Genomic DNA, 24,406 nt, shown 5'->3' with positions numbered 1-24,406 from the left:
ATCAAATTCCAGCGGCGCTGCGGGGCCCGCGCTCTGCCCTCAGGTACCCGCGGGCCCTGAGGGGACCGGCCCGAGGGGACAGCGGGGAAGGGCCGCGGCTCCTGCTCCAGCTCCCCCCGCTCCGCCGCTCTCCCGTCCCGCTGCCCTTCGCCATCCCTGCGGCTCCCTGCGCCCCGTCCCGTCCCCGCCGAGCCCCGCACCCGCCCGGCCCCGCTCAGCCCCGCCGTGGGCCGGCGGGAGGCGGCGCCGGGGGAGGCGGGCCCTGCCCGGGAGGCCGGGCCGAGCGGGGGAGTTTATCCCGCTGAAGGGAACAGTTTCTCCCGCTGAGAACTGACAGCGCCAGGTCAGTGCGGGCTGCGGGGACCGGCCCCGAGGTGAGGGAGCGGCGGGGGTGTGCGGGCACGGTGGGCTGTGCGGGCAGGGCCGCCGGGTCTCGGGGCGGGCAGCGCGGAGCCTCGGCAGCCCCGCCGGGGATGCTCGGCCGGACGGGCAGGACGGGCCGGCGGCTCCGGAGCGGGAACAGCGGAGCGGGGACAGCGGAGCTCCCGGGGGAGAGCGGAGCGCCCGGGGGACAGCGGAGCGCCCGGGGGACAGCGGAGCGCTCAGCGCGGGCCCGGCGGCAGCGGAGCCGCGGGCGCTGCGGGCGGGATGCGGTGCCCGGAGCGCCCCGGCCGCGCTCCCGGTGTGCTCCCGGCCGCGCTCCCGATGTGCTCCCGGCCCGGTCCCGGTGCTCTCCCGGGCCGGTCCCGGTGCGCTCCCGATGCGCTCTCGCAGCGCTCCCTGTGCGCTCCCTGTGCGCTCCCTGTGCGGTCTCGGTGCGCTACCGGCGCGCTACCGGTGCGCTCCCGATGCGCTCCCGGTGCGCTCCCGATGCGCTCCAGGTGTCCCGGTGCGCTCCCGATGTGCTCCCGGTGTCCCGGTGCGCTCCCGGGACAGCCGGGCGCTGTGTCCATGGTGCTGCACCGAGTCCAGCAGCAGGCGGGCTGCGGAGGATGCTCGGGGCTGGCGGGGCGATGTCCCGCCCTGCGGAGGTGATGGGGATGGATGGATGGATGGATCCGCTGCACGCCGTCCATTCCTGCCTCCCCTGGGGAAAGCAGTGCTGGGCTCACCTGGCTGCTCTCGTAATGAATGAACAGCTTTTTTCTTTTTTTTTTTTTTTTCTTGCAATTTCCCAATCGCAGAAAGTCGGGGAGCCTCTCACAGCCTGCAACAACTGAGATGCTATGTCGAAATATATTGTGTCTTGATGGCATGCCTCAGGTTCGCAGGAGCGTTTTGTAATCTTCCTGGTGTCATTTCTCCCCAGGGTATTCTGCAGCTAGAGAGTGCAAGTTCCTGTGGTGTTGTAACTTTGTGGCCCTGTGTACACACGACAACACTATGCTGACTTAACAGGGATGCGTTTATTAATATCAGTGATGTAAGGCTGGCATTTATTGTGATTAAAAGCTCAGGGATTTATCAATTTCTGGATGTGCTGTGGAGTTTAGGTTCCTTTAAATCAGATGGATCAGTTATAATTCTCCTCAAAATAACCAGGGGTTTGGGTTGGATTTGGATTTGTGACTTGCTGCCCCGTCTTTGAACAGGCTTTTGTTGTAGAGCACGATTATAATGTTCCATTAAAAATATCTATTTTCTGGTAGCAATTAGTCCATCATTTAATAAGTGATTTACCTTTTAAAGGTTACTGTGGTTTGTTACTAGTTAACTAACAATTCCCAGTGTACACCAAGCGACTGTGACATATGATCCTGAGTGCTCTCCTTTGAAAAGAAGTTTCATATGGTGTGCTCTCATTAATACCAGAATTTGGTGCATCAAGTGATGTGTTTGATATCATTATTCACTTTGGCTGTCACCAAAAAAAAAAAAAAAAACTTGCTGCAAAAATTGCTCAGAGATTTAATTACGAGATTACAAGAAATCACTCCTAGCAGTGTGTTAAAGCATGTGGCACAATATAAGCATGGGCTTGTCAAGGGCAGAGAGAGCTGAAAAAAAAAAGTTGTCACTGACTTTGAATGATAACCAATCAGAAATATAATATAAAGATATTTTTACACAGACAGATTTGAATTGGAAGGGTTTTAGGCACCAGTTTTGTAAAATATCTCACTAACTTGTAGTGGTTCAGAGATTCCCTTTTCTCAACAGCTTTAAGATGGTCTGCGTTCCTTAGAAATGCCAAATCCTAGACAATACAATATATTTAACATCAATATCAGTGAAACTTCCAGTATAATGCAGAATATACAAATATTTTTTCCTGATATAAATTTGTGTTTCGTATAATGAATTCTGATATGAAGGCGGTGAAATACTAGAATTTAATTGAAGGATATTGAAGTTATGCCTTTTAATCTTCCTTATTGGACTGATAAATACACCCCTTATCAAGAGTGCTTCGGAATCTGACTCTTTTGTGGACTTTTTAAAATAACCACAAGTCCATTTCTAAGTCAATAAAATGAATTTATAGGCACTTTAAATTTAAAGGCACTGTTTCAATTACTTTTAGTGCAATTTCCTACTTACAGTAATGGCTAATAAAATGAATTTTGAAATTTTGCAAACGATTTTATTGTAAAAACAAGAAAAAATTTGAAGTAGAGTGAAAAATCTGTCTTGTACAAAGCTGGACTAAATAATAAAAAGCAAACTTAATACTTTTTTTCACCTTGATTGGTGAGGCCCTCTTCAGGATTTTTTCAAAATGTAATCTGCTTAGAGTGGAGTTGAATATATTTCCTAGTCCTTTTTAGTAGCCTGATTGTGAATCATTAATTGTGCATGTTTGATATCCAGAATCTGAGTCTGTTTTACAAGCTCTTTCACGAGGATTGTTCCCATGTCCTTCCCTGTCTGGCAGTAAAAGTTTCCAGTGCAGTTACTCAAGAGGAATCATCCCACAGTTACAAATTCTCCAGGTTCTTTTGAAGACATGGATACAACATTTTCCATTAGTTATTGCTTCTGGTTTCATTTTTTAATCACTAATAGGTTCATTCAATCCAGCATGATATTAGATGATAAGTGCTAATTATTTCACTGTATTTCCATAATGGTGTGTAGTTTTTTAACAGCAGGATCTGATTTTCAGGAACTTTATGCCAAATGTTCTTTGTGTGTCAGTTCACTCTTTGTGAACTAACAAGAGAAAGAGTTAGAAATAATCCAAAGCAAGAGAAAATTGTTGTTCTCAGGTCTTACTCCTCATGCCAAAAACAGAATTTGAGGGTTCCCATTAACAGGCAAATTTTAAGGACTTCATTTACAGAGTATTTGGGGAAAAATTTCCTTGTCCCCCTCTTTTTCCCTGTGGAGGCTTTTCCAAGGCAGAATGAAAAAGGAAAGAGCCGTAAGATTTGTCTTTGGCTTCTCAGAAATATGAAACATAAATTGATTCCTGCATTAAATGATAAAACTTTTATGTTTCTTTTGTCTCTTCCCCTCTCCACTTTTTATTTTCCACAAAGGGAAGTGCCCAGGGAGTTTTTTCAGTTGTGCTTTGTTTAAAATGTAGGGTAGTCCACCTTTTCCCAGTGGTGCTGCTGCTTTCAGGTTCCAGGGACAATGCAGAAAATTCTGGTGCTAAGCAAATTATCACCCTGGTACTCAGCCCTGTGGTCAGTGGGCTTGGGATACTCCCAGCTCTTGCAGGTATAAGGAAATAAAAGGAGAAAATAAATGTTGCATTAAGTTTCTACTTCAGCATCAGCTCTTCTGCTGCAACATGGACTTTCCTCTTGCTCCCGCTACAAAGTTGTCAGCTCTTCTCCCACTGCAGGGCAAATTATAATAAATCTGTCGTACAGTTTTGCTCTTTAAATTTAGAGGGGGGGGGGAATGAAGGAAGGCCTATTCTTCCTATCTGGAAACTTTCGCAGAACTGAAGTCAGTTTGATGATGTTCACATTTTTCTCCCACTCCACCCACACCTTCCATTATATTATTTGGCCTGTTTGCCCTCTCATAAACCACTCTATAGAATTGAACTAAACAATGACATCATTCTCCAATTAAAATTCATGATACATGAACTATATAGATATTTTTAATTACCTGTGTTGCAGTAGTACCGAGCAGCCTAGTCAAGATTGGGGCCATCTTCTTACTCAAATGAAATAATTGCCCCTGTTCTCAATACTGGATGATCTAGGACATGAGAATGCAAAGAGTTCCCCATTTGCAATGGAGCAAGAAGGTAGGAGGGAGATTGAGGCAAAAAATGAAATTAGAAATGTCAGTGTGTCCATCTGTGCTTACAAGAGTAAACGATGCTGACAGTGGTAATGGATTCTGATCAGCATGATGAAAGAAAAAGTTAGGGATTTGTGCAATAAATCCCCACATTTGCAGCAAAAAACACCTCGACTTCTAAGCAGTATTATTTTCTCTTTGCTTGGCAGTTTCTCAAGCTTTCCCTGGAAATAGGAAAACTATCCCCCTTAGAAGGGGAGGAGAAGGAGCCACCTCCAAAGCCGGGTTGTGAATTTCTGGAATGGACTAGCAGGAGATGCTCTGTGGACTTGCATCAGCCACCCCCTCTCCTCATGACTAAGCAGATCTCCTCCATGCCATGCAGGCTGCACATTCAGGACAAAGTCTATGAATTCAAGTCTCTGAATCCCAAAGTCTACTCTGCTGGTTGATAATTAGCAGTTTACAAAACACAAAGCCGCCGCAGCTCTGGGGGTGCATGTCCAGCACTGCATGGCTGCTGGGGTGAACACAGGTGTGTGCTTCTGGACATGCTTATAGGGGATGTGTGTGTGTAGGGAAGGGATTAACCCTGTGTTAGGAATGGCTTCCTACTAATCTCAGCAGTGCTGAAAGGCTCTGTGTAATTTCTGATAACACAGGATAATAAATATTAGGTAATATCCCAACAGAAAATATACAGAACACTCCTTGCTAGCAAAGAAACTTCTTGGTTTAGTGGAAGATGCATAGGATCTAAAAAAAAACCTAAATCCCAGCTTCCTTGAGGTCAGTGGTGGATGTGCTGTTTCAGTAGGACCAGGTTTGCAGTGATAAAAGTTTAGTCCTCTGTGCAGTTTGCTTCCATGCAATTACTGCTGAATTCCTGCGTGGCTGTGGGTTTAGCATGCTCAAAATTGAGGGTCCGGCTCTAAGGGAATTGCAGCTTGCTCTATGAGACTAAATGCCTGAAATTAAATACCCACGAGTATGTGTTACAGCTAAATCCTAGATATTCTTTAAAACTTGTAAGAAATGCCAGTGTAACAGGAGGAGTTGTTTATCTGTCTTATACGTGATCAATTACTTAACGTATTTCAACTCCAAATGAAATGCCAACATTTTGGTGCAGATGTTGTAATTGGTATTAGTTTATTCCAGACTTCAAATTAAGCATGAATTCTCCTTTTGCTCTTCTAACAGCTATTATTATGCCATTATAAAACAGTCTGCTTCGTGCTGCTTTATGGGCTGTTGGAATTTCATGAGCTCCATGGGGATTGATGTCTTTCCTCTTCACCACAGATCGGATTCTGACATATTTTGGATTCCCTTTTGCCAGAATCCTCTGAATTTTTTTTTATAGACCTCCACTCCAATTTAACTCACCTGTGTGGATAAAATTCTAAATATGTGATTTGCATTCCAAACAGCTTCAGCTGTATGGAATATTTACAGGACAAGGCAGAGCAGTGGAAGATTTCTCAGTGCGTCTTGTGCTTTCCGCCGAGCTCCAGCATTTACTTTGCAGAGAATTTCATATTTGCACAAAGCAGTCCTGCCCAGAATTATGATCTCGTCTTAAACTTTTTACACAATACATGATTACACTGCATTGCATAAAATGGGATTTTTATGTTATGATTTGCATGAGAAGTCCATAGTACTTGTGTGTTTGTTTAGATTTATTGAACAGAGAGGTTGTGTAACTGCTGTTAGTATTTGTGGCTGTGTAGCAGCAATTTTGAAGTTTGAGAGGCTTTGAACTCAGGTTGCCAGCTGTATACCAACAGACTGATGAACATTTTCACTCCCTGTGCTAGGGGAATATTTGAATATTGCTGTCAACTAAGTGCTCAACCATAGTGCTGTGAGAGAGATGTCAGGCTACCAAAAGACTCAGATTGTTCCACCAAAAAAAGGAACTATGGAAAGAAAAATGTTAATTACAGGCTTTAACACTCACACCAAGATCTTCTAGTAGGGGTGGTCAGAAAAACAGGTTTTACTACCTGGACCTGGTGCTTTGTGGTGCTATCTAATATGGGGGCTTGTGGAAAAATGCAGCCACTTTTATTTACTGCCTTTCATAATGTACATATTTCCTCATGATAGGTTTAGGTCCTGACTTTTTATGTCTACAGTAAATAAAACTGAGAGTTTATCCTTCCATCTCGAATGTGTTTTCCTTGGAGTTGCTGTTCCCTACAGTGGTATTTCAGCTACAATATTTTATGCTGAATCTCAGTTTTTAAGCTTCATGGAAGCATGTTATTATGTGGTACATTGCTAAATTGATTTTTAATCTTACCTATGTAAAAAAACAAGAAACCCAAATTTTATTTTCAGTTACACCCAAAGAAATCTATAGATAAGCAAGTACAGAAGTACATGAGGGCAAAAGGTTGCTTTATTTACTCAAGAGTTTATCTGTATTCTCTAAACTTATTCAGACCATATTCAGGGAGAAATTTTGAAGAGGACGCAGCAGAGGGTCTCATTTCCTTCAGGACAAGGAAAAAATAGAATATTTATTTGCTTTCCACCAGGTATTATGTCTAAAACAAAGTGCTTGCACTGACTTAATTATACTCCAATCCCCCCAAAAGGTAACCAGTGATAGGGAATGGATTGATTTCATGGAGTCACAAAAGTTCTGCAAGGGTTTCACCGTTTTTCTTCCTTTTTGTCACTCCCAGATTCCAACATTTGGACTTAAACTGCATATCTGAGATGCCTTGCTTGTACAGCAAGGCATGATAACGTATTTAGGGATAGAAATTATTGGAATTACTAAGAAAAGCAGGCAAGTGTTTTATTTCTTTTAAGTATCCCCTAGTATTGGCAACATAAATTGAGTTTTACAAATGGGTGCATATTTGAGGGTACTCATACAGAGGTACAGACTTTCTGAGTTTTGCCTAGAACAGGATTAGAGGATGTGGAAACAAAAGTTCTGCAGATGTGCTTTCACTTTCACAATTTCCAGCTGTTGCTGAAGATGGTTTGAGATGATAAACAAGATGAAACTTTAGGCTTTATCTAAAGCAAAAGGGTTTCACATTAAATCCATTCTCTGATTGCAATAAGCACCATTTAAAATGTTTATTTTCCTGCATTTGGTTTGGGTGTTTTTACATTTACACTACAGCTATTGCCAGGATTGCTGAACTGGCCTGGAATGGATTCTTTACTAAAGATCTCATCTAAATAGGAGTTGTTCATTTGACTACAGAACAACTTTGCAAATTGGTGCTACAAAAGTTTCAGGTCTTGAATTTAAAATAGGAAAAAGAAAATATTCAAGAATTCTATTGAAAGGCTCAGATTTTTTACCAATGGTTTCAGTGTATTTCTCATTAGTAAGGCAATGCAAAACAATTTTTTAAAATCTGATGGAAGCTTAATTAGTAGTTCCTTCCCTGTTTCTTTGGGTTATTATTGTTATTATTATAATTAATAATAGAAATAATAATAAATGCTACTAGAAGCAAATTCCACCCCTGCTTTGCCAGCTTTTGGAGCATTATTTGTGATGTGAGCTCACCAGTTGTCTCAAACTGCTGAATTGTTTTTGTGACACAGGGAAGAACATTAGGCCATGATGAACAGGAAACTCAAGAGGGTTCCTTGCACGGCTTCCTTTGGGCACTGCCCAAATTTTGTTCCTTGTGTGGCCAAGGATATTTATTATATTCCCAAAATCAACTTCCCTGTGGGGCTTTTTGCAGGAATCCAACCCCTTGGATAAAACCCACACCTGAAATCCTTGCACTGCTTCAGATTTTTAGACAGGGTAACACACCAGGTTATGCAAGCTGCATTCTGACACAGGTAATGACATTTGAGGAATTATTTTCTTAGATCAGGATTACTGATTTATTAAGAAATAGTGATTACAGCACAGCTGGCGTGGGCAGGAATTCTTGACAGTGCTTGAAGTACTGGGAAACCCTTCAGCAGCAAGAACCCACTTTTCCTACAGCAAAGATATTTTCTTGTAGATGTCGTCTTGAAAAAAAAATTGGCAATGAAAATCATGATCCAAAAATAGAATATTAAAGACCTACATGGTAAATTTGTATAATTTGTATTAAAAAAAAAAAACTAGCAGGTGAATGTCAGAGTCCACAGTAACAGGTCCCATTATGAAATGAGTCTATCACTGTTTCCATTGGTATCTGTCAATTTTTTTCATGAGTCACAGTTTTGTTGAGAAGGGCATTTTTTATGCAAGGAAAGAGTTGCACACAGCACAGCAGCACTGTGAGCTGTACATAATCTGCTGTTTCATCCTTCATGATGTAACACTGAGGATGTGGAAGTCATGTGCACTTCTTTCCATTCTTTTTTTGGTGCCAGTTTTCAGTAGGTAAGAGATCAGACAAAAACCCAGAAAGCTGCTGCGTATTTTCTCAGTTCTGCTTTTAAAATATAACAATGTTACCAGTGCCCTCCTCTTTTCTAATATTAATAAAACAGAATTTATGCAAAATAGGTGGAGTAATGTGCAATGTTAGGATTGGCTCTGGCTTTTTTAATCTTGTGAAATAGCAAGATTATCTTTAATCTTAATAGAGGCTACTGGTGTGCAGTATGATTAGATTAATTGCAGTGGTGGATTAGGGCAGGGATCGAAGGCCAGTGTGGGACTTTGGAGACCCAGCAGAGCAGGGAGTTGGGAAAATGGGAAGAAGCTGTCCACAGTGAATATCAGGAAAGGAAATTAATTAATTAATTAATTAATTAATTAAAGGAAATTTCAGAGGAAGGCAGTGGGCAGATTAGCGATGCCTGCTGGATTTCTTTATTTACTTAGACCTTTTTATTTTTGCCAATGGAAGTATTAGAAAAATGGGGGAATTCTTTAAAAAAATACAGATGTTTGAATTTCATTCTCGAAGCTTAAAGTTTATTTTTGGAACCCTCTTGATTTTGAATTCTTCTCTCTGGTCTCTTATGAGATTTTCAGCTTTTCTTGGTTTAAGATATGCTGACAATGCCATAACGTGGTCTTTCACCGTATTTTGGCATCCCTGCTCATTGTTCTTTTTCTGCCCAAGTTTGCTCTGTTTTTCAAATCTAGCCTGGCTCATGACTCCTCTGAGAGCAGGAGCTGTGTGATCTGCTCACAGCGAGTGACAGCTTTGCTGTCTCTGGGGACACAGAGCGGGATCAGCCCGAGGTGAGTCCACAAAACAACAACAACTGCTCCATGCTCTCCTTGGCTGTCCTGGAGCGTGCCCACGGCCTCTGACGCAGCCTGGGCAGCAGATTCCTGTCCCCTCCCTCTCCCAGAACAGGAAGGCACAGCACAATGTTAGAATGCATGTGGCAATTTTGAATTTCTGCTCCAGCTTGACCCTGAGACAAGAGGGCGGCTCTTTTGAGATCTCCACAGAATGGCAGAGGGAGTGGATTTGAATTTAAAAAAACCCAAACCACAATAAAACACTAGATGTGAAAACAGAGGGACCATCTCTCCCTTTCCTCCCCACAATTTTGAAGGGAGGAATAAAAGGGAAGAAAAGGGTTGAGCAAACAAAGGAAGAGAAAGGAGAGAGAACCTTTAATCCTGGAAGGAAAGCAGGAAAAAGCAAGGAGGAAGAAGAAATTGATGCAAGCATGGTTGCCACTTTCCTGACAATTACTCCAGGAAAGGCTGATGAATGTAGTAATTATACCTGGCACTTACTCTGTGGAAGACAGGAACTCTCTGGAGTGATAGAGAACTCATTTAGCTATGAATATGGAAATGAAATAAATGAAATACAAACAGTGCACAGCACTGTTGTCTGCTCCCAGGGTGTCATTTAAACTGTTGTACAGCTCCTGGAAGAAAGCATCCTCTGAATAAGAATTCCTGAAATTAAATCAGAGAAAAAAAATGTTAAATACACTGTGGAGGGGAGTGTGGCAGTGGGAAGAGTTCCTGACAGCCCACGGGATTTTCCTCCCTGCATCTTCTAAAAGCTTCTTCAGAACAGGTGCCCTTATTTATTTCCTTTGGTGCTGAGCAGCAATTCTGATGAAAAGGGAGTTTTCCTCTCTACATCCATGGAGAATATGGATTATCTTAAAAGCTGGAGGTAATTTTGAGGTGCCAATATGTTGTTCACTATCCTCAGAGTAGGAGATTAGATTAATATTAACAATTGTAATTATGAATAATTAGAAATATGGATAATTAGAAATAGGAATAATTAAAAATATGAATACTTATAACTGCTTTCCATTGCCATTCTTATTTTGTGGAGTCTTGAAGGAGCAAAATATTTCCTGTGTTTTTATGAGACATGAAGATCGATGGGTAAATGCCTCTGCTGGATGGCAATTACAGGAATTTGATCATTATCAAGAATAGAACTTGTATTTTAGAGTTTTCCATCTCTACAGGGGCTTCTGCAGACATATTTCACTGAAATGAACTTCAGATTTGGGAAAACGGAGTCAGTGCCCTTATCAGTGCTCAGTGAAAGGGTGTACAAGAAAAAAGCATCTTTGGTGAGATTTAGGAGAGACTTGTTCAGGTTCTCACTGGTGCTGAACACTTCCAGAGCTGTGAGAACCCACTACAGGTATTCCCAGCAGAAACTAGCACCACAGGTAGGAAGAAAAGCTGGTTCACAATTATACAACTGAGTGGATTTGAGGAAAACCAAAGTAAAACCCCAAAGCAATGATATTCCCCAGTCTCATTGAACACAAGGCTTGAACCCTACCAGTAAATCAGTGTGCTGGAATTTGGGCATGGGTGCAGGAAGTGGAAGGTTCAATGGATAAATTCTTAGAACTGTCCCTGCTCCAGTTTTAGCTCAACTAATTAAGAGCCATTCAATCACTTCCCTGAAATAATCTAGGAGGCAGCAGGGGCCTTGGACCTTTTGCAAGAGGCCATTTACAAATTGCCACCCAGTTTGGCAATGGGAGTGGGACAAGCATGGCCAGAGCCCTGGTGCCCTTCAGGTTTTGGGAAGAGCTGAAATGGAATCAGCTGAAATGCCTTTCAGATTTGGTATCATTTCTTTTGAAGTTCCTTCCTGCCCTCAGAACAAGATGATCTGTGCTTGATGTTCCACTCATGGATTTTTAGCTCTAAAATATGAGTGATCTGTAATGTGGAGATCTTTCTAAGAAAGCTTGTAGCACACAAGACGGAAATGTTATTTCATGAAAGCAAAAAATCTCTGTAGGTCATTTTATTCTGTGTTGCCTGTTCATTTGGCTGCCATGTAAATAAATAAAAGAAATAAAGCCCAAAATCTTTTAAATTACTCCAAATTTTTTTCTCGCCCCTGGTGAAAGAAAAAGTTCTGGGAGCTTGTGATGGCAAAATTCTTTATTTGCACATCTGTCTTGAGCAGATATTACAATACTGGTATATGATAGAGTCAATGCTCTGAAAAATAATTGGAGTTTTTTATTGGTCTACTGTCTGTTCCAAGAACTAGAGACAACATTGTAACTCACCTGTAAAGGACATATCACAAACTGTTTGCTCTGGAAATTCCTCCTGGCTCCAGTGAAAGCGCAGAGGGCAAACAAAGTTCTGAGAAGTGTGCACAAGGTGTGAGGGAAGGGGTTAGACCTGGGTTTAATTCATTTAATTCATGGTTCTGATCCATCAGGACAGCCTGAGCTCTGCTCAACATCTCCTGCTTTGAGTGGCATTGCAAAGGACAGCGGGGCCACAGTGACTGATTTGCCCCAAATTCAACAAACAAACCATGGAATTTTAATTCTGTGATAATTAATGGAAAGCATTTTACACCGAAGTGTAAAATCTAAAAGATGAAGGGGTATTTTAACACCTGAAAATTTGGGAGCTAAAATATTTGACAGTGTTAGCATTATATTAAATTTCATTTCTGGCATAAAAGTTGATAAATATTTTAAATGTTGAATTCTTTCAGCTCTATGATCATTGATTCGATTAAAGAAGCTGAAATTTTCGGTTTTTATTGAGACTTAAAAAGGAAACTTCAAGAACCTTTTATAGGCAATGAAAGAGGTGAAGCATTCAGGAAGAAATACAGAATAAGCTATAAGGTTTTTCAAAAGAATGAGACAATGACTTCATAATAAAAACTGGGTGATTCAGAGACTCAAAGAACAATTTCTGATGAAAATTTTAATATTTGAACTTCAAATAATTGATTGGCAACCTCAGAAACAGCATAGAGAGGAGGAAGCTCTGCTTACCTTTGTAAGGGCATTGTCTTGAAAATGGGAAATCAGAGATGGGGAAAGCATTTATTTATATAGGAAAAATAGCCCAGCACTCCTCAAGCCCTTTTGTTATTCTTAATTAAAGAGCAACTTTTAGAGGAAATCTGTAAAGACAAAACTCATCATTTTAAACCCAGCTCAAACTGGCTAAACTGAAAGTGGGTGGATATTAGGATATCAGGAAAGAGGTTGGATATTAGAGGGGAATTCCTAATTAGGAGAGTGGGTAGTCCCTGGAACAGGGTGTCCAGAGCAGCTGTGGCTGCCCCATCCCTGCAGGTGTCCAAGGCCAGGTTGGACAGGAATTGGATCCACCTGGGATAGTGGGAGGTGTCCTGCCCGTGGCTGGGGTGGGACTGGGTGATTTTTGAGGTCCCTTCCAACCCAAACCATTCTGGGGTGCTGTGAAGTCATCACCTCATTTTGTGTGCTGGGGCAGCAGCACAACCACAGCCATTCCAAACTAGAGGAGTAATCCAGAAATGCAGAGTTCTGGAAGATCTTTCCCTGTTTTCTGAACCTTTAAGGCATATTTTTCAAATTTTCTCCACCTTGGAAAACGTTGGCTAAAATGGGAATTCAACGACAATAATGGATATCTGGTGTGTTAATATCAAATCAAAATCAAAATTTTCCAACTTCAATGGTTTGTAGTAATATTAAGAGTAACACAGAAGGAGATAGAAAGGAAACAATGTGGGAATTAAAAAGTGTCACTCTGCCCTTATCCAAATAGTTCTTTGAGCAGTAGAACCAATTCCTTTCGTTTCTTATGGATATGTCTTTTTGGAATTCTTCATTTGGTTTTTTTGGTATTTTTCTTTTACAAGTTGAGCTCAAATTGTTGCTCTTTCAGTGGTGAAATTTCAACAACAATTTCAAACTTTGTGCTCAAACTCCTCTACATTTTTAGTCAGTTCTGGCTGAAGAAAAGCAAGAGTTTCTAAAGCCCTTGGGATGAAGAGAAAGAGCCCAACAAAGCCACTGTAGGAAACAGTGAATATTACAAGCTTTTATTCTTTACAATGACCCTATCAATTGAAAAATTATTTTTTAATGGGCATTATATGAATTAATCTGTTAAACAAATATTGGTGTTTTAGAATGTGTTCCAAAATCTGCATACCTTTGGGATGTGCTGGCCAGCTTCTGGAGCCACTGAAATATGGGACTTCCAAGAAGTTCCTCCTTTCAGAATGAGCCTGGATCAGAGTATTTTACTACAGGGAACTGGAAGCACCAGAAATCCCACAGGGAAACATCTCCCTTTTGGTAAATCAATCAAAAGCCCAGAAAGGCATCTAAACATTTCCACTTTAGTCTCAACTACTTTGTCAGTCTTTTGAATTTCCTTCCTCTCTATCTGAACCACGAGCTGTTATTGAAAAATTGTTTCAAATCATCAATTCATAGAGCCTGAAACTTTTCCAAGAGAATAAAAAAGCAGTTTGTGGCCTCTGGGAGAGTAAATTCCAGGGTTAATTTATAACTAAAGCAAATGTATCTATAAAAAGAAGAAAAGCTCCATAAGAAATATGTTAACAAATGACAAAAAAAAAGAAGCTTGATAAAAGATATCAGGACTTGTTTGGCACCAGTGATTTTATGACTGAGGAATTCAATTATAGGTGTGTTGGGAGCAGCAAATCACAATCCTTTAAATTACTAATGGGAGACAAAGCTCTTTATCATGGCCTGAATGTGTTCACATGAAATGTTCAGTCCTGCCCTCTGTAAATAAACTTTTAGTGCTCACACTATGCATCTGCACTGGCCCTGTGTCACCACAGTAAAAAAGATACTCAATGTCTGTTGAATCACTCTCCAAACACTGCTGGATTAGAAGTGATGTTATCCATCAGATCCCTTCCTGTAAGCATGGAGAGTTCAGCTGGCCGTTCTTCCTGCAGCACTTTTATTTTTCTGGTGGGTTTTTTGGCAGGAAAGCTCAGCCCGTGTGACATCAGAGGGCTCCCAGCGATAGGCAGGGAATGCTATCGGCGGGGATTTGTTTGCCCTCTTGTTGGACACATCAGTGACAGAGAGGTCCTGGGCTGGTGGAGGTGCAGATAATGACTTTGGACTTGCCCAGGAGAGGCAGATTAGGCTGGGATCAATTGCAGATTAAGCCCTGCCTAGAGCTGACAGCCTGACAGCACGGGCAGGCCGTCTGCTGCCTGCTGCGCTATCTCTTGTCACGGTGAAGGAGGAAGGGCTGCTGCTGGAAATGCAAAGGGAGCTGCTGGGAGATCCCCCTCTCCCAGCTGGGACAGGGAGATGCCAGGGGCTCCTTCTGAGCGCTCCTGGGCTGCTGCAGACACGGAAACTCGTAAAGGCGGCGGGGCCGCTTCAGGTTCCTTTCAGTCTTTGGAGGGTTTTGTTGGTTTTGTCATTGCTGTGACCTCCAAACCCTCCCTTTTACTGGGGCATCCTTGTAGGAATGTTTTATGCACAGTGCCCACCCCAAACCATTAAGCCAGCCAGTTATACAAAAAGTAATTCTCTTTATTTCATCATCGCTTCCTTTTCTTCTTTTGGCTTCTGTGTAGCTGATAAAGAATGTTGTTTGCCTAGCAAAGGTTCAATGCATAAAACTTCCTCCCTGAATACCCAAAAAGAAAATGTGTAATTCTTTTTGGTTGTCTCTTTATTGACCAACGGATTTTACTTCTAGTGGGAAGATTATTCTCTCCTAAATAAGAACTTATTAACAGTTGTTGGTTTCTACCATCTCGAGCATTTGAGAATTTTAAAATATAAGCAACATCTTTCAACTTCTAGTTATTTAATAAATTCTCTTTGTTGGTTTCATTGACATAGAGATAAAAAATCTAAGCAGTGTCGGAGTACCCCTGTCTTAACCTATCAAAAATATTTATTATACATAATATATAATACATATTAAACCACTGTGATTGGTAGCTGGTAATCAGCCCATAGCACTAATTTTGATAATTGATTTTACAACCTCCTGCTTTTAGATAAGGTTGATGAAATCCCAGGGAAGTGTGTGAATTTCTGAGACAGAATCTATATTGTGAAGAGGAAAAAGCAGTGCTGTAGAGGTAGATGTTCCACAAAGGAATAGGAATTTATTCCAGAAATCCAGTGCTGTCCTGGTGCTTAAGTCCACAGGCCTTAAAACTCCTCACAGTTTACTTTCAGATGACACTGGGGAAAAAAAAAAAAAAAAAAAAAAAAAAAAAAAAGATTCAGGGAAATACCTTTGTTAAAATTCTGGGTTTTTTTTGGTTAATTCCCTCTCAGCCTCTAGGAATGCACTGGATGTCTGTCAAGCCCACAGGGCTGTCCATGCTGCAGAAATGTATGAATTTGTCTCTATACAGAGCTGCCATTGCTTTTTTCCTTATCTGTGAAGGAAACACAGCAACTCCCACTGGGGAAATTTCATCTTAACTTGATCTTAAAATAAAAAAAATCGAGGGAAAGGTCATATCCTAATAAGCTGTGCAAATCTAAATTCCCAGGGAGCTTCAAAATGACATTGTATGACTAGGGCATTAACAATTTTCCAGCATGTATTTTTGAACTGCTTACAATAGTGGTTTTAACATCCCAGAACAAATAGGAAAAGCAAGACACAACTGGCAGGATCCGAGATCCGGCTGAGCAGTGATTCACAGCACGTGGCCCATTGATAATCCAGGGGATCTGACAAACACAGTGGAATTGGCAACTTTCTCTGCTTTCATTGAGATGGAAATCTCGGGAGGAAGCTTTTTATTGCTCACTCGATGTGCTATTGTGATGTCAGGATCAATAGTTTGTAGTTTTTCCCCAATTTCAGATTACAGAGCAGCGATTCCCTGCCATTGTCTGAGGAAGGAGAAGTTCAGTGTGGTACCTGCCCCCTCTGAGTGTCTGTGTTGGTGGAGATTTTGGTCAGATATTAACCAGGAGACCCAGCATTCCTGTTCAGAACAGATGCTGCCATTGCTGTCCTGGACAGGTAAATGAAGTGAACTGGTCGAAATTTTACAGCCAGGTTCAAAGGAGCCAGTATTTGTCTCCAAATTATCTTATCTGACTCAGTGGCCATATATAAAGAAAGCTATAAAAAAATAATCCCTAGCTCTGGAATGAGCCAATTCCAGTGCCAGGTTACATCAGAAACAGTGCAGGAATCAGAATTAGACCAATTTCTGATTGAATTAGCTCTGCACCCCACGCCACAGAGGTTCCAGCAGCCCATCCCTTGTGTGGGGAAGGTGTGCCCTAAGGTTAACACTGACTGCTCAGAGCTCAGTGAAAACCCAGAGAAAACCTGCTTTACAAATATTCTGGTGTTCAGCCTAATCTGTGTGAAAGTGAAGGGGGGAGATCAGCACCAAGCTCTAAATTCACAAACTCTGCCACTTTGGGTGGGTGGAATGGAATCAGACCCGTGTTGTGCTGGTTTCCATCCTGCTCACATCCCTCTACACCAAACACATCACTGCTGGTGAAGAGTCACCAAAGCTGCTGCAGAATAATCCCCCAGTTGTGCAGAGTGTAGGGATAAGGTTTAAAGCAGATGTTGTCACCTTTGTTAGCAAAGGAAGGGAAGGGTGTGGGAAGCACTCAGCTGCTGGAGACCCCTTATGATCTCGTGGATTGGAGGTGATCCCAAAGGTTCCAGGGGGAGTTTTGCAACAGGACTGTCTTACCCTGATACCCAGTGCTCTCTTAAACTCCACCTCACTGGATGGAATCCAGATGTCCCTTCACAATTTGCTTTTTGCTGGTATTCTCAACAGTATTTTAATACAATTCTTTCTAGATACAGCTGGATCTTTAAAGAGATCAACCACCAGCATATGGAAATTTATAACTATTGAGATTTATTTGGCAACTAAAGAAAACTGAGAACAGTAAAAAGTGCCAGGAGCTCACCCTCAATCTGCATCAGAGCCACATGTTTAGCTGTTCACACGCCTGCTGGAGGGGTTACAAAAAGTCACAGCAATGAATTTTAGTTCCTCACACCAAACTTGCTTGCCTAGAAAAGGAATCTCCTTAAAAGAAAAATGGGGGTATGACAGCAATCCTTTACTGCAAAGTTAACTGTTGGTATTCTGGCCCAACTGAAGATGAATTTCTGATTTCAAAATAAATCAATCCAGTTATCAAATATGCCAGAATCTATGGACAAAACTGCAGCGTGTGATTTGTGGGTTTTGTGTGAGATTGGCACATGTATTTAGATTAAAGAAATATAGTTACATGTAATTATTCAAAACAGCCCTTCTCAGGAAGTTAATTAATATCTATTTTTAGCAGGAAAAAAAAAGGCAAGAAATTAGCTGTCAATGTTATCAATCATAGCATTTAACTCTACATTTTTGGCTTGAATTGTGGTGTATCCTTGTATTGATCACTACATGAAACTGAAGGATTTGCTCTTAGCTGCCTTCTTAGGTTCTTTTTAGAAGAAATTCCTACAGCAATTTAAATATAGCAAAAACCAAGACTATGACAAGAACACATGACAAAGAAGGGAACTGAAATTTTCTCAATCTCTTTCTTCCTCTCTTTTTAATGCTGTTAAAATTTAACACAGCTACTTTGCTGGTACCACTATTGTTAATGTTGCATAACCCTATAATTATTAATCTTTTTGAAACACTGTTAGAACTTGATTATACTCTTTTCTCCTCAAGTGAAAGCAGCAAATGCTGTCAAAGGCAGGCTGGCAGTTCAGGTTTTTAGTGAAAGCAGGAGAGTTTGCATGGGCTGGGATCTCTGTGGACAGTTCTCCTCTCAGAGTTTAGAGGAGCAGCAGTGGCTGGGGCACACGGAGATTTTCTGACACTCCACTCTCTGCACAACACTTCTGTGCAAAATACAAAATGCAGGGGCTTTACTGAGTGAGTTGATTCTTTCCAGCTGCACACAAATCTCCAAAAATGACTAGTTAGGATCAGCTGTTAAAAATAGCAGAATTGTGAAATTAGACATAAATAGCTTTCTCCTGAACTGTTCTGAGCCGTGGATCCTCCTCTTGCCGTTGGTGTCCTCAAATGATGTCACTTCAACTCTTGAACATTTCTTGTCAAAAATAGCAAGGACAGTTCCCATCCTCCCTGGACAGAATGACTGGGACAGTGACAGTGGCCCTAGCAGTGTCACTTGCCACGTGCTGACACTATGGGTTGAAGATCACCAATATTAAGAAGAATAACTTCACAGACAGTTTATTAAATGTTTGGATTATTGCAGAGGCAAAGAACAGTAGCAAAAGCCATGGAACTCTGTTTATTGGCAGACACAGATATTTAAACACATATTTAAGCTCATATTTAAACAGCCCCTGCTTTGGGAATGAGGGACATTTCCAGGAGTGACAGGCAGCTCACAAGTGTGGAATCATTTCCCACACACCTTGGCAGGTGAAAATGTTTGTTCCTTCATGGGCAAAGCAAGGCAATTTCCATGGGGGTATTGGAAAAATCTGACTTCAAAATAGACAAAAGTAGGAACAAATCATATCAATTCTTATTAATATTAATATCACAGAGAAAGAATAACCCAACAGAAAATAAGATCAAAGAAATCTCTTCCTTTTAGTTTTCAGACACGTTATAAAATCCAAAACCCATGCCAGATACCTTATTAGAAAATCCAGTAGCTTTTTGAAACTGTAACAAAGTCAGGACTTTGTAGAATTTCACATTAATGCATCATTATGCAAGTTATATTTAAGTTCTTTTTGAAGTGCATTAATGATTTTGAAATTAAATAAAAGATGAAATCGTGTTCTTTCCCCACAAATATTTTGTCTTTTTTATTGTTATAAAAGGGCTGCAGGGGGAATATTCATCTTTTAGTTCAGGTTCAGACAGCACTTCCCCACTGTGTTTTCAGTAAGTTACTTCTGTCTTCTGAAAAAAATGGTATCTTGGGTTTTTTTTTTTCCCCTTGGAAAAAAGATTTGGAAGATATTTCAATATTTCCATCAGTTCTGTGCTGTGTTTGAGGGGTGGGTGGCAGGAGGATTCAAGTCCCCTTCTTTAATTACCACCTGAAGTTGAGCTGATAATCCCCTCTCTGAGTCATGGACTGTGGTATTTTCTTTTTGAGTGGTAGAGGGAGTTGAGTTTATCAGTTTCAGATGGCAGGAAGGAAAATGACATCACTGGAAATTATTTAATTTGCCCAATGTATGAAGTGACATCCAGGACTACTTGGAGCCCATAAATTTACAATATTAACCCATTTTATTTAGTTCAGGACTCAAGATAAAGCAGTTATGTCCTGGTATCATTATTTCACAGTAACTCAGATCCTGGGTGCTGGATCTGAGACTCTGGGTTTTTTTTTCCTCTGCTCAGTAGTTACTAATGTTTTAAGTACCAGTTTGAACAAAGCTTTTCTGAAGTATGTAAAACAAAAAAATCCTAATGAAATTCCTCTCTTTTTTTTTGCTGAAAGTTAGAAATACAATAGCACAAAAAGAGGTATGTGCTAACTTAATTCCCATTTTTTATAGTAGATGCTTTAGTATCTTTCTCCCAGTTTGCCATTATTTAGTCAAACTCAATGCCTAATTTTCTTCAGAAATTTCCCACCTATTTCTCTTTTGGAATAAAACACCCAGCACAATGTTACTTAATACTGTATTTTATACTGACCCCCAAAAAAGAAGAATGGGGAAGATTCTCTTGAACTTTGTAGTCCAGCAGAAGACTCACAAGTGAAACTGTTGAAGGTAACTCAAATTAATTTCCTGGTGTTCATTAAATGCTCCTGAGAGTGTTGCAATTGCAGTTACAGCAGCTCAACCTCCCCATGCCCTGAGCCCACACTCCCAGCTGGAGTCACCTTGACTTCAGGACAGCTGGAAAGCTCCTGGGAAAAATTAATACTTCGAAAGATGGAGCACATGAGAGGCAAAGAACATTGATCTAAACCTGTGATAAGCATCCAGCACGATTGAGAGCAATCATTATTTAATCACATGTGAAAACATGTCAACGTGTTTCAGCTGGGAGTTTTTTGGAGGGTCAAAAGTACAGGAGTCAGGTGACAAGGGATTGCTCTGGTGCTGGAAAGTGGCTGAGCAGGTTGGATGCTTTGCAGTTTGTACAGTTGAGAAGGGTAATTCTTTTTTTTTTTTTTTCTTTGCTAATTTAAAAGATGAAAGAGATCCATTTGTGCAACAGATGATAGGTGTACAAAAGTTCATGTGTCTTTGTTATTACATTGCTTGCTTGGGTACTCAGGGTAGAAAGCCTGCTGTTGGATATAATCAATTTTGGGGGTGCCTTTTACTTTCCTGCTGTTTATCTTGCCAGAATTATGTTGGGATGTCACCTCTGGTTCCCCTCCAAGCCTAGGAAGGTCTGCTAGAAAATTTTCAGCCCCCAATGAAAATACCCTTCAATAACTGTGTGTAAGTAACTGCATTCCCCACAAAATCTGATGATCCTCAGAAAATTAAAAACAAACCAATCCAGTTATCAAATACCCCAGAGTCTATGGGCAAAATTGCAGGGTGTGATTTGTGGTTTGTGTGAGATGATGAATTTGGGGGGCAGCTGAAAGAGGAGAGTGGAGAATGTTCAGCCCTCCTTGGTGCTATTTATCTGCTTTCTCAGGCTTTGGTGTGTTTGAGTTATCTTGACATCACAGTGGCACACAGAGCATTATTTTACACTTTATAAAAAGCACTATTTTATTTTATACATTATTTTATGCTGGCATGTACCAGCAATTCTGTATAATTCTGTATAGGAAAGTGTATTTGCAGTTCCAGGGAGCTCTCTGTATCTAATGCAGGAATAGTGCTCAGCATGTTTATGTTCATGAATGAGTTTTGCAACATGGTGCTTTTTCACTTTTACAACTTGGGGATTGTCCAACAGATTCAAATATTTTGCCAAAACTCAGCACTCAGCCAAATCATGTGGGCCCTCCATCCAGTCTTGCTGTATTCATTTACATTTTGCATTTTTAGTGTTGGGGAGATGAGAATTGTGATGGGAACGACTCATCCCGATAGGAGTGAAGCATTTTTATGGATTACTTGCAGTGTGTTTGACTGCCAGGAAAAACTTTAAAAGTGGGATTTAATTCAAGGAATGAGTTTAAATTCATATGGCATTTTTTTCCCTCCTCCTCTTCCTGTGGGAGTATTCAGTATTCTGCCATGGCAGGGAACTGCATTTAGGATATTAATGAGTGTATTTCACCCCAGTCCAGTTGTGTGCCTTATTAGCTCATCTCTTGGAAACAATTCTGAAGTTTACTGTCTTGTGAACATTAAAAAGCACTGACATGACAGAGTCTGAGGAGAGAAAAAAATCCCAGGCTTCTTCCCACAACAGTATTCTGCATCCCTAAATTCCCTACTACAACATGCATTGAGAAAACTTGATGTGATTATTTCAATATTAAAATTACAAAAATTCTTTGGGACTAGTATCATATTTAAAAGAAGAAGATTAACTGGATATCATGCATGTAAAATTTACTATTAAAGTTATTTACATCTCAAAAACAAATACAAACTTCTTGTGAATTCCATAATGGAGTACAACTGTTTAAAATTCTGTACTAAACTGATACCTCAGCTGTTAATTATTGGCTAAGCACCATTTCCAAAGAATGGAGTCTATTATTAATATATTAAACTGCATTAAGAGACACTCTGATAATGAGCTAATGAAACCAGATAAGCAGTGGAGCAGGAGATTGTCCTGTAAATAACTGTGGTGCTCACACAGGTTTGTGCTCTGCCTCACTACCTGAAATCCTGGAAAATCCTGGAAAAGCCTTTAAGGGCTTCAGACAGAGCTGCTCCCCACTGGAACATCAGCAGGCTCCTGGCTGACAGAGGCACTGGGAGTTTATTTTATGAACCCTGGGCACAGCCTTGCCACTGGGACAGTGTTTTACACAGGAAATAGGGCGTTTTATGAGATCTTGATTTCTTATGGATCTGCACTACACACGTTGATTTATCTGTGTGTATGAGATGGAAATCAATAATGTATCTTAGCTGAAGGAGTCCTTTCTTAGCCAAAAATTGAGTTTCTAAATGTGCTTAATTTTAGGCAGGTGTTTCAATGCCATTAGCATGAATGCAAGATTCAAAATGAGTGTTTTGCTTAATTTTGCCCCGAACACTGAATTTCTGTTGACTTCAGAGCAAGTCTGACTCCTGAAAGCACAGCCACAAGTCGTGCAGATGAAACTTCTGAATGGGTCATTTGCTCTTAAAATACTTTTAATGGCAAATACGGCCTTTTTGGAATTACATTAATTTCCTGTAGCTGGTAAAACGTTTGCTAGACCCAGCAATACAAAGCCTGCCCAGTATAAATAAATGCCACTTATTAAAATATGTCGAGCCTTGGAGCCAAGCTGTGTTCACACTCTTATCAATTGAATTGTGTGCTGCTGTTCCAGCTGACAAAGCTCTGCTATCTGGTGTCCCACACGGCGTTTTTGGGGATATTTTAGAATCAATGACTTCCTTCAGCCTGGGGAGGCACCTCCAGGGCTGGAGCAGACCATCCCCTCAGCTGCAGCCAAAGGGGGCAAAGGGCTCTCCCAAGAAGTCAGCCCTTGCTGATTACAAAATCCAAAGTGATTCATTGCCTGTCTATCAGGATCCTATTTTAAATCACAATGATTCATAGAGAGCAACGCCTACATTTTATATAATGAGGTACTTTTACAATACTGCCAGCACAAGTCAGGGACGTGCTGGTTGTCTCTGCTCTCCTCAAATTCCTCAGAACCAGCAGGAGCCACATCTCAGTTCTACTAAGGCACCTTGGGAATGCCTATTTATTCTCCTTGCCCACAGAATGCTGCAGAGGTTTATCCTGATTTTATATCACTGACCAGATGATATCTTATTTTTCAGATTTTTATGCTTCTGGAGGTGTTTTTTGTTTGCTTGCTTGCTTTGTTTTATTTTGTTTTTGTTTTGTTGTCTTGGTTTGGGTTTGTTGGGGTTTTTTTGGGTTTTTTTTGTTCAAACAAACAAAAGAACAATCATTTCTATTTTGAAGAGTGGGAGAGATTTTTAAAGATGTTTTTGAACAAAAAGCATTGGAAGAGAAGCCTCTCATTGGGATTACTTTTAGTTTCAGCGCATGGTGCCTCACAAAGCATGACTGGAACCAGAGAGGTGCAGTTTCTCTGCTCAGGGATTTCTAAGAACAGTTTGAGAATCATTTCCCACAAACTTTGAATCTGATTGAACAGCAATGATCTCCTCATCTCACTGCTCTGCCAGGGCTGTGACTGCAGTAGAGCACTTTTATTTCTCCTGTAGTCACATTTTACCACCAGGAGCCCAACTCTGTCACTTCCAGAAATTTATAGTTAAGTTCTCCATGATTTTGAAGTGCTGTTCCTTTTAAATCTGACCTACCTGCCCATGACTTTTTCAGATGTATAAATCAGTATTTCTTACACAGAAATCTCCCTTATCCAATATTCTCAGTTTCTATTTAAGCTACCTGAGCACAGCTTTTCTTTCATACCCTGGAATAACCTGAAGTTTCATGGATCTCTATCAGAATGTAACAAACCTACATTAACAAATTAAAATAGGATGGGAGAATTTGGGAGATATCTGAGTAGCCAGTGGCATTTTTAACTTCTTTCTCATTTGCAATTATATTTACAAGGGTTTATGTTGCTGCAAGGGTATAAAATGCTGCTATTCCAAGAAACCCAGGCCACTTTGTGTGAATTCCATGGAATAGAAAATATATTTAACACTAAGCAGCTCTATTATTCCCTGAATGAGCTTTTCTTCCTTGTTCCTATTAACAACTGCCTCTTAAACATTGTGGTAAATTTTATGGACTGTGCTTTTAGTGAGCACAGCTTGTAGTTATAATTCAGCTATAGGAATAAAATACATTTCCTACTGATTTACGAGTTGTTTTCTTTTGGCCTCTCCAAGAGTTTGGATTTATCCAATTTCTCCTGGTGTTTTACCATGCAGCCT

General features: G+C 40.9%; 1 protein-coding gene across 2 annotated transcripts in view; it reads left to right on the top strand.

Moving 5' to 3' along the window:
- Positions 1–208: 208 nt before the first annotated feature.
- PPARG (peroxisome proliferator activated receptor gamma) overlaps positions 209–24,406 on the top strand; it is a 51,493-nt gene continuing 27,295 nt past the window's right edge. Inside the window, exon 1 of one of the 2 annotated variants that reach the window (XM_079316787.1) lies at positions 209–343. The gene's annotated coding sequence lies outside the window, so the exon portion shown is untranslated. Of the gene's footprint in view, positions 375–24,406 lie in introns of both variants that reach the window. The other variant, XM_079316786.1, reaches the window with a different exon arrangement.

This window comes from Erithacus rubecula, assembly GCF_903797595.1.
Source record: "Erithacus rubecula genome assembly, chromosome: 13".
Lineage (NCBI taxonomy): Eukaryota > Metazoa > Chordata > Aves > Passeriformes > Muscicapidae > Erithacus > Erithacus rubecula.
This window is presented reverse-complemented; position numbering and strand designations above follow the sequence as displayed.